The 10,826-nt window shown below is 41.5% G+C and overlaps 1 pseudogene; it reads right to left on the reverse strand.

Annotated features, from left to right (window-relative positions):
- Positions 1-3,793: 3,793 nt before the first annotated feature.
- Positions 3,794-4,266, reverse strand: LOC102502129 (ubiquitin-conjugating enzyme E2 C pseudogene; annotated as a pseudogene).
- Positions 4,267-10,826: the final 6,560 nt, after the last annotated feature.

Consider the following 10,826-nt stretch of genomic DNA (forward strand, 5'->3'; position numbering starts at 1 on the left):
AAATAGCCCCACTAGCTTCGTGTCAGATAACTTTAAAAGCTTGTGTTTTTATTTTTTCTAAACCTCTCCTCTTCTAGCAGTCTAAATTAGGGCCATTGAAAAAGTTGCAGGGTTTTTTTCTCTTTTGGCACAATGCACAAGAATAAATGATTGCATTTTTTATTCATTTGGGTACAAATCACAGTAGGCATTTTTGAAAAATGTAGTGTTGCTATAAAAATTCCTGTGCGCCTAGAAATACATTCATCATTAGCTTTTTGCTTTTCTTTTTTATTTCCACCCACTTTTCCTGCTCCTAAATAACAGAATGCTGGCCTGATTACTATTTCAGTTTCTAAATTAGATTTAAATGTAACTTCCTCCCAATGCCACCCATACTACACAAACCCATGGGCCATCAAACATATACCCAGGGATGAGAAGAGTTGCAGTCAAGGTGACAGTCCCCTCACAAGCTCTGCTTTATGGTTGAGAACTTCCTGTGGGAGCAAGAATCTGGACTTTGAAAAATTTGCCTGTTGTCCCTTTCTTCTCCCTGTTAACTTTGTCCCAAATCTCTTATTCATTGACCTCCTGTCTTTTGCAGAGCAAGCTAGGATGAATCTAAAACTATGTGGTTTATTATCCAGGAAAAAAATGTGTCTATTTTTCTAGCCTATATTTTTAGTCGCATTTAAATAAACTACACACTTCTGTTCACAAACCTAAGCAGAAATTATTCCTCCAGTAACTATACTTAACAGTAAGATATCTTTTCCTAGTTATTTTCCGGAACTTTCCTCCCCCTTCTCTCTCTCTCATCCTCATCTTCCAATTTAGAAGTAACCTCCCATTCAATCCAATGAGTCAGAAAAAGCCTGTAAAAGGAAAGTGGAAAAGCCAAAATAACTTTAGAGATGCTTGAATCATTCAGTTGAAGAAAAGATGAGACACTGACCATGATAAGAAGAAAACCTAGTCAGAAGACAAGGCCAAGCTAACATCCCAGAACAAATGAATTAATATGCAAATGTGAGCATGCCCCAATGAGAAGGGAACATCAATATGTCCTTTTACACAGCCTTTCCTATACAACCAGCAGCTTTCTTCTCTTCAGCTTTGGCAGTTTTCCGTACTACCAATTTTAGAGCAAGTTAGAAGGCAATTAATGTCTTGGCAGATAGGAAACAATCACGTCATAGGAGGGCATGGCCATTATTATGGTACTTTGGGTAATAATGGTTGTTGCACAGCCATAGTGACTAGGTGCCATAGAAAACATAGAATTAGGCCAATCTCACTAAAAAGGACTTGCCATCTAAGTTTAGGAACTCAACACATACTATCACAAAACCCGATGAAAATTGTCGCAAAGGTCAGCTATTCATTCTATCTCATACTTTTAAAACAATTCATAAATGCTTTTGCTTATACATGTATACACACTTCCATCAGTCTCATTCTTTGTGAAAATCAGTTAAGAAATAAAATATGTACCAACTATGTACAACCAAGTAAGAAGAGAGAAAACCTTAAAGAAAGAAGGTTTTAAAGATCATGCTTTGAACTGACAGAAGACTTTTGAGTCTCCAAGTCTTTGTGCTCTCAAAGACAGTGCAGTCCTGGAGGGGTTATTGCTTGTACCCTACATTTTAATTTTTGTCACACAAGGTAACCCTGTAATGTAATTACTCTATCCAGCTTCTCTCTCTCTCTCTTTTTTTTTTTTTTTTTTCCTGTCTTATGTGCTTCTCCACGCTCCTAAAAAGCAAGAACTCTGGAGTCTGGGAGTCTGCCGCTTTGTGTTTTGTGGCTGGCTGTGGAGGTGGTGCAGATGGTATCTGTTTAGAGCCACTTGAGCAAGACCAGGATGGCAGGTATATTAAGGGCAAAAATAGCCTTTATAAATCCCAATTAAGTGGAAAATGGAGGACTTGAAGTGATGCTCCAATCCCTACGGCGTGATACAGGTGCGCCTCAGGCTTTCATGTGTACTAAGGCTAGTTTTTCTCCTACTCTTCCCATAATATCACTCTCCAAGTGTGCAGAATCCAAGCCTCCTTTCGTTTCTGTTTTAGTCCAGAGCGGCACTCTCACTAGGGAACAAGCTCTCTTTTTTTGTTTTTGGATTTTCCCTCTTGCGTTTAACACACAATTCCTATTCCAACTGGATTAGAAAAGCAAACAACTGGTGGTGAAGAAAATCACTCAGCAGACTAGAGCCAGAGCTGCCTGCCTCTGTTGGAGGCAAGCCAAGATACCTGATAAGAGGTGGTTTCCTGAGTTAAGGATCCCTAAGGGTGGAGGCTGACAAGGATGGAGGGACTCGGGTGGGAAGGTAGGGAGAGAAGAAAGAGGAGGAGAAGGAGGGAGAAGAGGAAAGAAGTCCAGGATGAATGAGAGGGAAGAAAGAAAGAGAGACCTAGCCAGGAGAGGAAAGGGTACAGGAAACTGGAAAGTGGAGAAGCCCAATGAGAGTGCTGAGCCAGCTTAAAGTCCTGCCCCCGCCCCTACCCAGCTGTGGACTTTACACCAGGTTGCATAATTGCACCGGCAAAGTGCAGTCTCTGCCACAGGTTAAAAGAGGAAATGTGCCAGGGACCCAGCCTTATGGGACTGTTGTTCTGCTGCCACCTGGAAATCCTCCCTGAGCTCAAAGCTCTGGCAGCAAGGCGAGGCTGACAAGGAAAGGCAGATTCATGCCAGCCAGCCAAGAAGTGTATCTTCATTTGATTTCATAAAGGTGACCACTGGCAAAAAGCTCTGGGTGAACAAAGGGAGCCTATCTGAGAGATGTTTTACCATCTCAAGCTGGGGGCTTCCAATACAGGAAAGTGCCAAGCTGTTTTCCAAGTTGGAACAAGGCACTGTGGTTTCAAAGTTCAAGGCTCTGTTTCATGGATGGGACAAAGAAACAGAAATTTGATGGAAAGGGATGTTCTCTCACACAGAACCATTTGCTTCTTAATTCCAGGGGTCATGTGATTTTTAAATACCATACCATCCTTTCTCATTCATTTTCATCCTCAAAAAAAAAAAAAAAAAAAGTATATGCCTTCCTTCCACCTGCCTTGCATTTTCTAGGTGAGGTGGCCTGAGTGCTGTAAAATGGATGGGCTGTGGCTCTTAGCTCTGCCATTGTACTATCCAATGGAGCCCCTAGTTACTATCACCGGATCTATGGGTGGACCGGCCATTCTTCTGCCTCAGGGAGTGGGTCACTCAAAGCACTTAGCACCACTTAAACTTTTGTCCATCCCTGTTTTACATGCACACAGAGAGTTTCCTGGAAACATGGCTGCATTCCAAGAATTTTAGAGAGTAGAATGCCTTCTAGAACTCCAGAGTCCCAATCGCATGAATCCTTACAAGAAAGTAGGCTTGAACTCAGACTCTTGAACCTCATATGTTCAAAGAATCTTGGTTCTACCATTTACCAACTTTGTAACTTTTAAAAAGTCGATTCTCTCCCTAAGCTTCAGTCTTTTTCATGTACAAAATGGGATATGTTCTAGCACTCTTTCTTTTTTTTAAGTTTTTATTTTATTTTTTTTAATTAAAGTATAAATTTATTTTGGTACAAAAACTTTTTGAAATTCATATATAGTTTTTCCATTACACGTATTTCCATGAGCTTTTTTTTTAATGCATTTATTTAATGTGTGGCACAAGGGCTCAAGCAGACACTTAATTTAAAAAACGGAAACAAAACAAAAATAACACCACAGCTTGAGATACAGAGTCCTCACAGAAATCAAGGACAGACCAAATAAGGAAAAAGTAAGACGACAGAAGGAGAGGCTGATGGCCTGGGTCAGGGCTCCTGGCTGGAGATCTGCTTGGAGTACGTTTATTGCAGGTACTTCTTAAAGGCTGTGAGGTTTTCCCAGAGTTGGGCGGCATGTGTGTTCAAAGGCTGTCAATGCTGGGTTCCCCTAGCAGGCTCTGGATGGAGAGCAGGATGGTCCAGACGTCGTACAGGGCAGACCACTTGTCCTTCAGGATGTCCAGGCAGTTATTACCCTGGGTGTCCACGTTGGGGTGGTAGCAGGGCGTGAGGAACTTCACCGTGGGAGCATTGTAGGGGTAGCCACTGGGGAACTGGAGGGACAGCTTATACCTCAGGTCTTCATATAGCGTGCCAGGGTGCCAGCGGCTCCATGGCTGGTCCCTATCCATTTGAAAAGGTTGTCTGATTTAGGGAAGGCAGAAATTCCTTTGTCTGCCAGACATCATGAGGGTCATCAGCCCCTGCTGCAGCCTCTTGCCCATGGGGCCTCTGGCGGCGCCCCCCCACTGGGTTCGGCTCTTTTACCTGCAGAAGCCGCTCTGGAAGCGGCTGGGTCATGGTTCTGGTAGGCCCTTCGGGCTCCGCTGGCAAGGAGACGGGAACTCTACGACCACAACTGCAACTCTCCATGAGCTATTTTTTTAAAACATTTTTTTAAATTAATTTACATTCATTCCCTGAGCATCATCACAGCATACAAAATGTGATTTCCCATCCAGAATACACTGCATAGTGGCTTAATCATGCATGTAATTGTCAATAATTTTCCTTTCTTTTTTTTTTTTGGAGGGGGGAGAGGTTTTTTTCGCTATGGGGCTTGTGCGCTCGCCAGACAGACAGGGAGAGACATAGAGACAGAAAGCGAGAAATCACCCCCCAGGGGGGATGGCCACGCCGCAATCCCTTCTCCTCTATTCACCTCTCAGGATCTTGGGCTCGCATGCACACGCGCCAAGCATGAGTTTTTAAGCCACCGGGTCCAGGACGCGAACCGCGGTTGACTACGTGGGAGTCCAGCGACATAGTCATTACGCTAACTGCTGGTTCCCAATAATTTTCCATTTCTAGTTTCATATATATGTGTGTGTGTGTGTGTGTGTGTGTGTGTATGTATATATATGTTTTTCATCCCTATTTCTTTTTTCTTTTTTCTTATTTTATTTAACTTTATTTATTTATATTTAATTTTATTTATTCATTCATTTATTTTAATTTGACCAGAGAGAGAGAGAGAGAGGGAAAGTGAGAAAGCAAGCTACCAGGTCCAGGACTTGAACTGTGGTCAGCCATGTGGGAGTGTCCCGCACCTTAACCATCATACCACCTGCTGGTCCCTACACCTCTATTTCTGACCCTCTGCCATTTCCCACACTATCTCTGGTGTCTACAGTTGTTTTCCATTCCTTTATCCCACATTTATTGATTCACAAAATTTCTTAAATAATCTACTACTTTCATAGCAAATTCAGCTGGAATGTACATATCTATGAATACATGTCTGATTTTAGGCGTGAAATTCTGAGTACAATGAATATACTATAAGCTAGCACCTAGCTGATGCTATATAGCTTACTGTGGTCATTAAATAGGTATTTTTAAATATATTTTTTAATTTCAAGAAAAGCGATTGTAACTTTAATAAATCACAGAAACGCTAAAGAACTTTGCTTAAAACTTAAAGCCAGGAAACAGGTTAGGATTCATTTCAAATAGTAGGTACATGAACCTATCAACAGCTCAAGACAAGACAAAAATCCCTAAAACCAGAAAACAAAGACTGGAAGAAAATCAGCAATGTTTTAGTCAAAAGTCATAAAATGCTATTTTACCAGTTCAGTCTCATGTACCTTATCTATATTCTGTTGTGGTCTGATCTTCCTGATTAAATTCTGGGATATAACATTCAACTCCAGACTTGTCCCTATGATTAAGTTGGCCGTTTTCTTAGTTTTGAACTCTTATTTCTGTGTGTCTATATTTAATTTTCCAGGTATAGTACTCCCTTGAGAACTTCTTGGAGAGCTGGTCTGGTGTTGGTAAATTCTTTCAGGTTTTGTTTATCTGAGAATGTTCTTGTCTTATCTTTTCATATGAAGGATAATCTTGCCAGGTACAGTATTCTTGGTTGAAATTGCTTTTCCCTTAACAACTTTGAATATATTTTCCCATTCTATCCTCACTCGCATTGTTTCTGATGAGGTCTGCTGTTAACCTGATGGGATATCCTTTGTAGGTAACTTGCCATTTTTCTCTTGCCAATCTTAGTATCTTGTCTGTCTGGGTTTTGCTCAATCTGGCTATGATGTGTCTTGGAGAATATCTTCATGGGTTGATTCTGTTTGGGGTCCTTTGTATTTCTTGGGACTGGATCTTTGAGTACCTCTCTAGGTTTGGAAAGTTTTCTTGCAGGATTTCATGGAATAGATTACCAATGCCCCAATGAGTCTCTTTGCTTTCTGGGATACCAATTACACGGATGTTTGGACGTTTGGTGGTATCTAGTATTTTTTGTATGTTATTCTCATTTTTGGGGACAATTTTCTTAGTCTTTGTGGTGGATTTTTCTAGGACAGCAATTTTATCTTCTACATCTGAGATTCGATTTTCTGTATGATCTAATCTGCTTTTAATACTTTCAAGGGAGATTTTGACTTCCTGTATTATAGCCTTCATCTCTAACAGGTCCATTTGATTCTCTCTTACAGTGTGAATTTCCACTTTTAGATCTTGCAAGAATTTCCTCACCTCCTGGAACTCGTCAGCTCTTTTCTCCTGCCTTCTGCAGTTCATCATTTCTCTTCTCTTCCACCTCTGTTAGCTTCATCATTACAAATATTCTAAATTCTTTAATCAGACATTTCCATGATTTCCATTGAACTGTCTGTGGATGAAGAGGAGTTATTCTTTTCCCTTGGAGGAGAGGTATTTTCTTGCTTTCCCGTATTTCTTATGACCCTGCGGTGATTTCTAGTCTCGGATGAATGGTGTGTTTCTTCCTAGTTCTTGAAGTTCAATCCGAGCGTTCAGGAGCGTGCAGAAGAAGGTGATCTGGAATCTCTTTGCTGTTCTTTTTTTTTTTAATCCCTTTATGCAGCAGATTCAGTGGATATTGAGGAATATGTTAACTCTAATAGTATTTGGATGTTTGGCTATGGTTCCCTTAGATCTGTCTAGAAACACAGTGAATAAAAATAGAGGAGCAGGATGAGATAAAAGAAAAAGAAAAGGAAAAGGAAACACACACACACAGAGAGAGAGAGAGAACAAAGAGAGAACAAGAAGGAACAATAATAAAAAGACAACCAAAAAAATTATTTTTTAAAAAAAGCAAAAAAAAAGTGCGGCTGGAGCACACCATGCGAAATTACGAGTTCTCAGGAGCCAGGGAGGAGTCTTCTTCTGAAGGCCTGCCCCTTACCTCTCCTGGAGGGGAGGGGGAAAGGAGATTATTAGCAAGATAAAGGAGGGTCTGAAAGCCAAGAGAATACTTTGCCTTAAAAAAAATTTTTAAAGGAAAAATTACAAAAAAATGAGAAGACAGAGAGAGACAGAGACAGAGACAGCAAGAAGGCTAGAGGGGCTCCCTACTATTTGAGTTTGGGGGCTGGAGACTGAATTATCAGTAGAAAATGTTCATTTCTCTTTTTTCCTTGAAATCACTAGTTCTCAGGAGCCTTGGAGGAGTCTTCTTCTCTGTTCCAGCACTCTTAACCTCATAACAAATTATCCCAAAACTTAGTAATATTTTTTTTGGAGAGGTTTTTGCTATAGAGCACGTGCGTTCACCAGAAAGACAGAGAGAGAAAGAGAGACAGAAAGCGAGAAATCACCCTCCAGGGGAATGGCCACGCCACAATCCCTTCTCCTCCATTCTCCTCTCGGGATCTTGGGCACGCATGCACCCATGCCTGGTGTGAGTTTAAGCCCCCGGGACCAGAACCCAAACTGCGGTCGACTACGTGGGAGTCCAGTGACATAGCCATTACGCCAACTGCTGGTCCCCCCCAAACTTAGTAATTTTAAATAACATTTATTGGAACCAGCTGGTGACATGGTGGTTAAGGTGTTGTACTCCCAAATGACTGACCATGGTTTGAGTTTCAGACCTGGCAGCTTGAGAATCATGCCAGTCATGTGTGTGTGTGTGTGTGTGTGTGTGTGTGTGTGTGTGTGTGCGTGCCCCAAATCCCAAGAGTAAAATGGAGGAGAAGGGATTGCAGCCTGGCCATCCTCCTGGAGGGTGATTACTTATTTTCAATCTTTCTGTCTCTCGCTGGCAAGCTCACAGCCCTATGGGAAAAACCTAAAGTAAATAAAATAAGGTTTTTTATCTCACTGTTTCTATGGGTCAGAAATCCTGGGACAGCTTAGCAAGTTCTTTGGCTCTGGGTCTCTCTCAAGGTTGCTGTCATCTCAAGGCTTAGTTGGAATGAATCTGCTTCCTAGCTCACTTACATGGTCGTTGACAGGATTCAGTTCCTCACAGGCTTTAGATTAAGGCTTTAGTTCCTTAGAAGCTGTGAGCCAGAGGCTTCTCTCAGTGCTTTGCCTTGTGGGCCTTTTCATAGAGCATCTCACAACACGGCAGCTCACTTTATCAAAGCTGGCACGCAAAACGGTAAGAGGAAGGTCAAGCCAGAGAGCGCTAGCAAGACAGAAGTCACAACCCTGTGATCCAGTTCCGTCACGTTTGCCGCTTTTGTAAGTTAGAAGTCAGTCATAAGGGGGCTGGTGGTTAATCAGATCCCACGTGGCTTACATCGTGATCCAGGGCCTAGACCAGGCTGTTTGAGAAACACATTGGGCCGTATATGTATGTGGGCATGCCCAAACTCTCAAGAGGAGGAAGAAATAAAGGAATTGCAGTGTGACTGTTCTCCATGGTGTATGTTTTCTCTTCTTTCTCTCTCTCTCTGTTTCTCTGGCAAGTCCCCTCTAGCAAAAAAAAAAAAAGAAGTCATTAGGTTCAGCCTACACTCAGGAGGGTTACACAAGGATGTAAATACCAGCAGAAGGATCATCATTGGGAGCTATTTTAAAAACCGCCTACTTATACAATGTGTTTAAAAATTAAATGAAAGGGGCTGGCAGGTGGCGTGGTGGTTAAGGGCACTAGACTCCTACATGGCCAACTGCAGTTCAAGTCCCGGACCTGGTGGCTTGCTTTCGCACTTTCCCTCTCGCCCACTCTCACTCTATCCCTCTCTGGTCAAATAAAAAAATAAAGTTAAATAAAATAATTTTTTAAAATTTATGTATTATCATAATCTTGTTTATATTAAATTGAATCACAATCACAAATAACTTTACAGTGTATTACATTTCTTTTTCCAGAAAGAATATCATGCATATCAGTCAGTATAGAGACATTAAAATCTTCATCTAATAAAATAATTCTTTTTAAAAAAATCACATGAGAGAATGGTCCAGTGCTATAGTTTGAATATACCCCCCCAAAAAAATCATGCATTGAGCCATTATAACAGGATTAAGAGAGTGACAATTTGATTCAGTTATGGTGAGGGAAGGTAAGGCTATGAGAAGAAATTAGTGACTGAGTGGTTAGGGCCCTGATGAATGAGACCTGGTGACTTTTTTTTTTTTTTAAGAATTATTTCATTTGGAACCAGCAGTTGGCATAATGACTGTGGACTCCCATGTAGCCAACCATGGTTTGAGTCCTGGACCTGGTGGCTTAAACTCATGCCAGGCACATGTGCATGCGTGGCTAAGATCCCAAAAGGAGAATGGAGAAGGGATTGTGGCATGGCCATCCCCCCTGGGGGGTGATTTCTTCCTTTCTGTCTCTCTTTCTTGCGAGCATATGCGCTCTATAGCACATGTGCTCACCAGAGAGAGACAGAGAGAGAGAGAGAGTGCAAGAGAGAGGCTGCCTGGACTCGAGGACTCGAATCATGGCTGGCCAGGTGGGAGTCTTAACTACCATGCCACCTGTTGCCCCCTGGTGGCTTTCTAAGGAGAATAAATGATGCAAGCAGAAATTCACATGGTTGAAGACCATGCTCCAGCTCTGTCTTCAGCCATTTTGTGATGTCTTTGGATATTCTGGCTACCAGATATGCAAGTCAAATAAACTTCTATTTTTATAAATTACCTGGTTTCAAGATTTCTGTTCAACAATGGACTAAGACATCCAGCCTGATGGCGCAGCTGATAGCAAGTTGAACTGTAGTGCTGGAACCACATGGCCAACTGTGGGTTCAGATCCCCAGGTTGATCTGAAAACACACTGAGTACACATTACCCAATACCCTGAGGAGCTGGAGGACTGGGGAAGGAAATTGCTAAGTGATAGGACCCTGCCAAAGAGAAGCTTCTCTCACTCCTTTTTTCTGTTGTGAATAACTAGGTGAAACATTTTTTTAAAAGCAAAGAATATGAGGCCAGCAGATGGTGTAGCACTTAGGTCACTGGGCTCCCACATGACTGACAGCGGTTCAAGTCCCAGACCCAGTGGCTTGAAAATGATGCCAGGTGTGCATGACCAAGATCCCAGAAAGAGAATGGAGGAAAAGGGATTGCTGTGTGGCCATACCCCCAGGGGATGACTTCTCGCTTTCCCTCTCACTGTCTCTTTCTATTTCTCTCCAGTGAGCACACACTCCCTAAGGCAAAAGCCTTTTTTTTTTTTTTTAAAAAAAAAGGAAGAAATATGTTCAATTTAAAGTCTGGTATATATTATATAACTGGCATATAAATAACTGTTATTACTATTAATGTTATTATTGAGTATATAATGGCTAGTTTCTCTCCCACTCCTAGGAGGAAAACTTTTATGAGGTGTAAATGAGATGATATACATAGTAAGTGCTCAATAACCATTAGTTATTACTAACATTATTAATGAATGTATGATATCTGATTGCCTCTTCAAGCTATTCGAAGGAAATTTTATGAACTCTGGTCACTTTTCCAGGATAGTCTAATTTCCTTATATTTTATATCATTTTTTTCATGAGTACCCTGTACTTGCCAAAGCACGATTCCAGATTTGGAGTTCATAAAATATGACTAACAAAGCCATAACCCAGGCTCA

Source organism: Tupaia chinensis, unplaced genomic scaffold (genome assembly GCF_000334495.1).
Source record: "Tupaia chinensis unplaced genomic scaffold, TupChi_1.0 Scaffold148607_1, whole genome shotgun sequence".
In the NCBI taxonomy this organism is placed as follows: domain Eukaryota; kingdom Metazoa; phylum Chordata; class Mammalia; order Scandentia; family Tupaiidae; genus Tupaia; species Tupaia belangeri.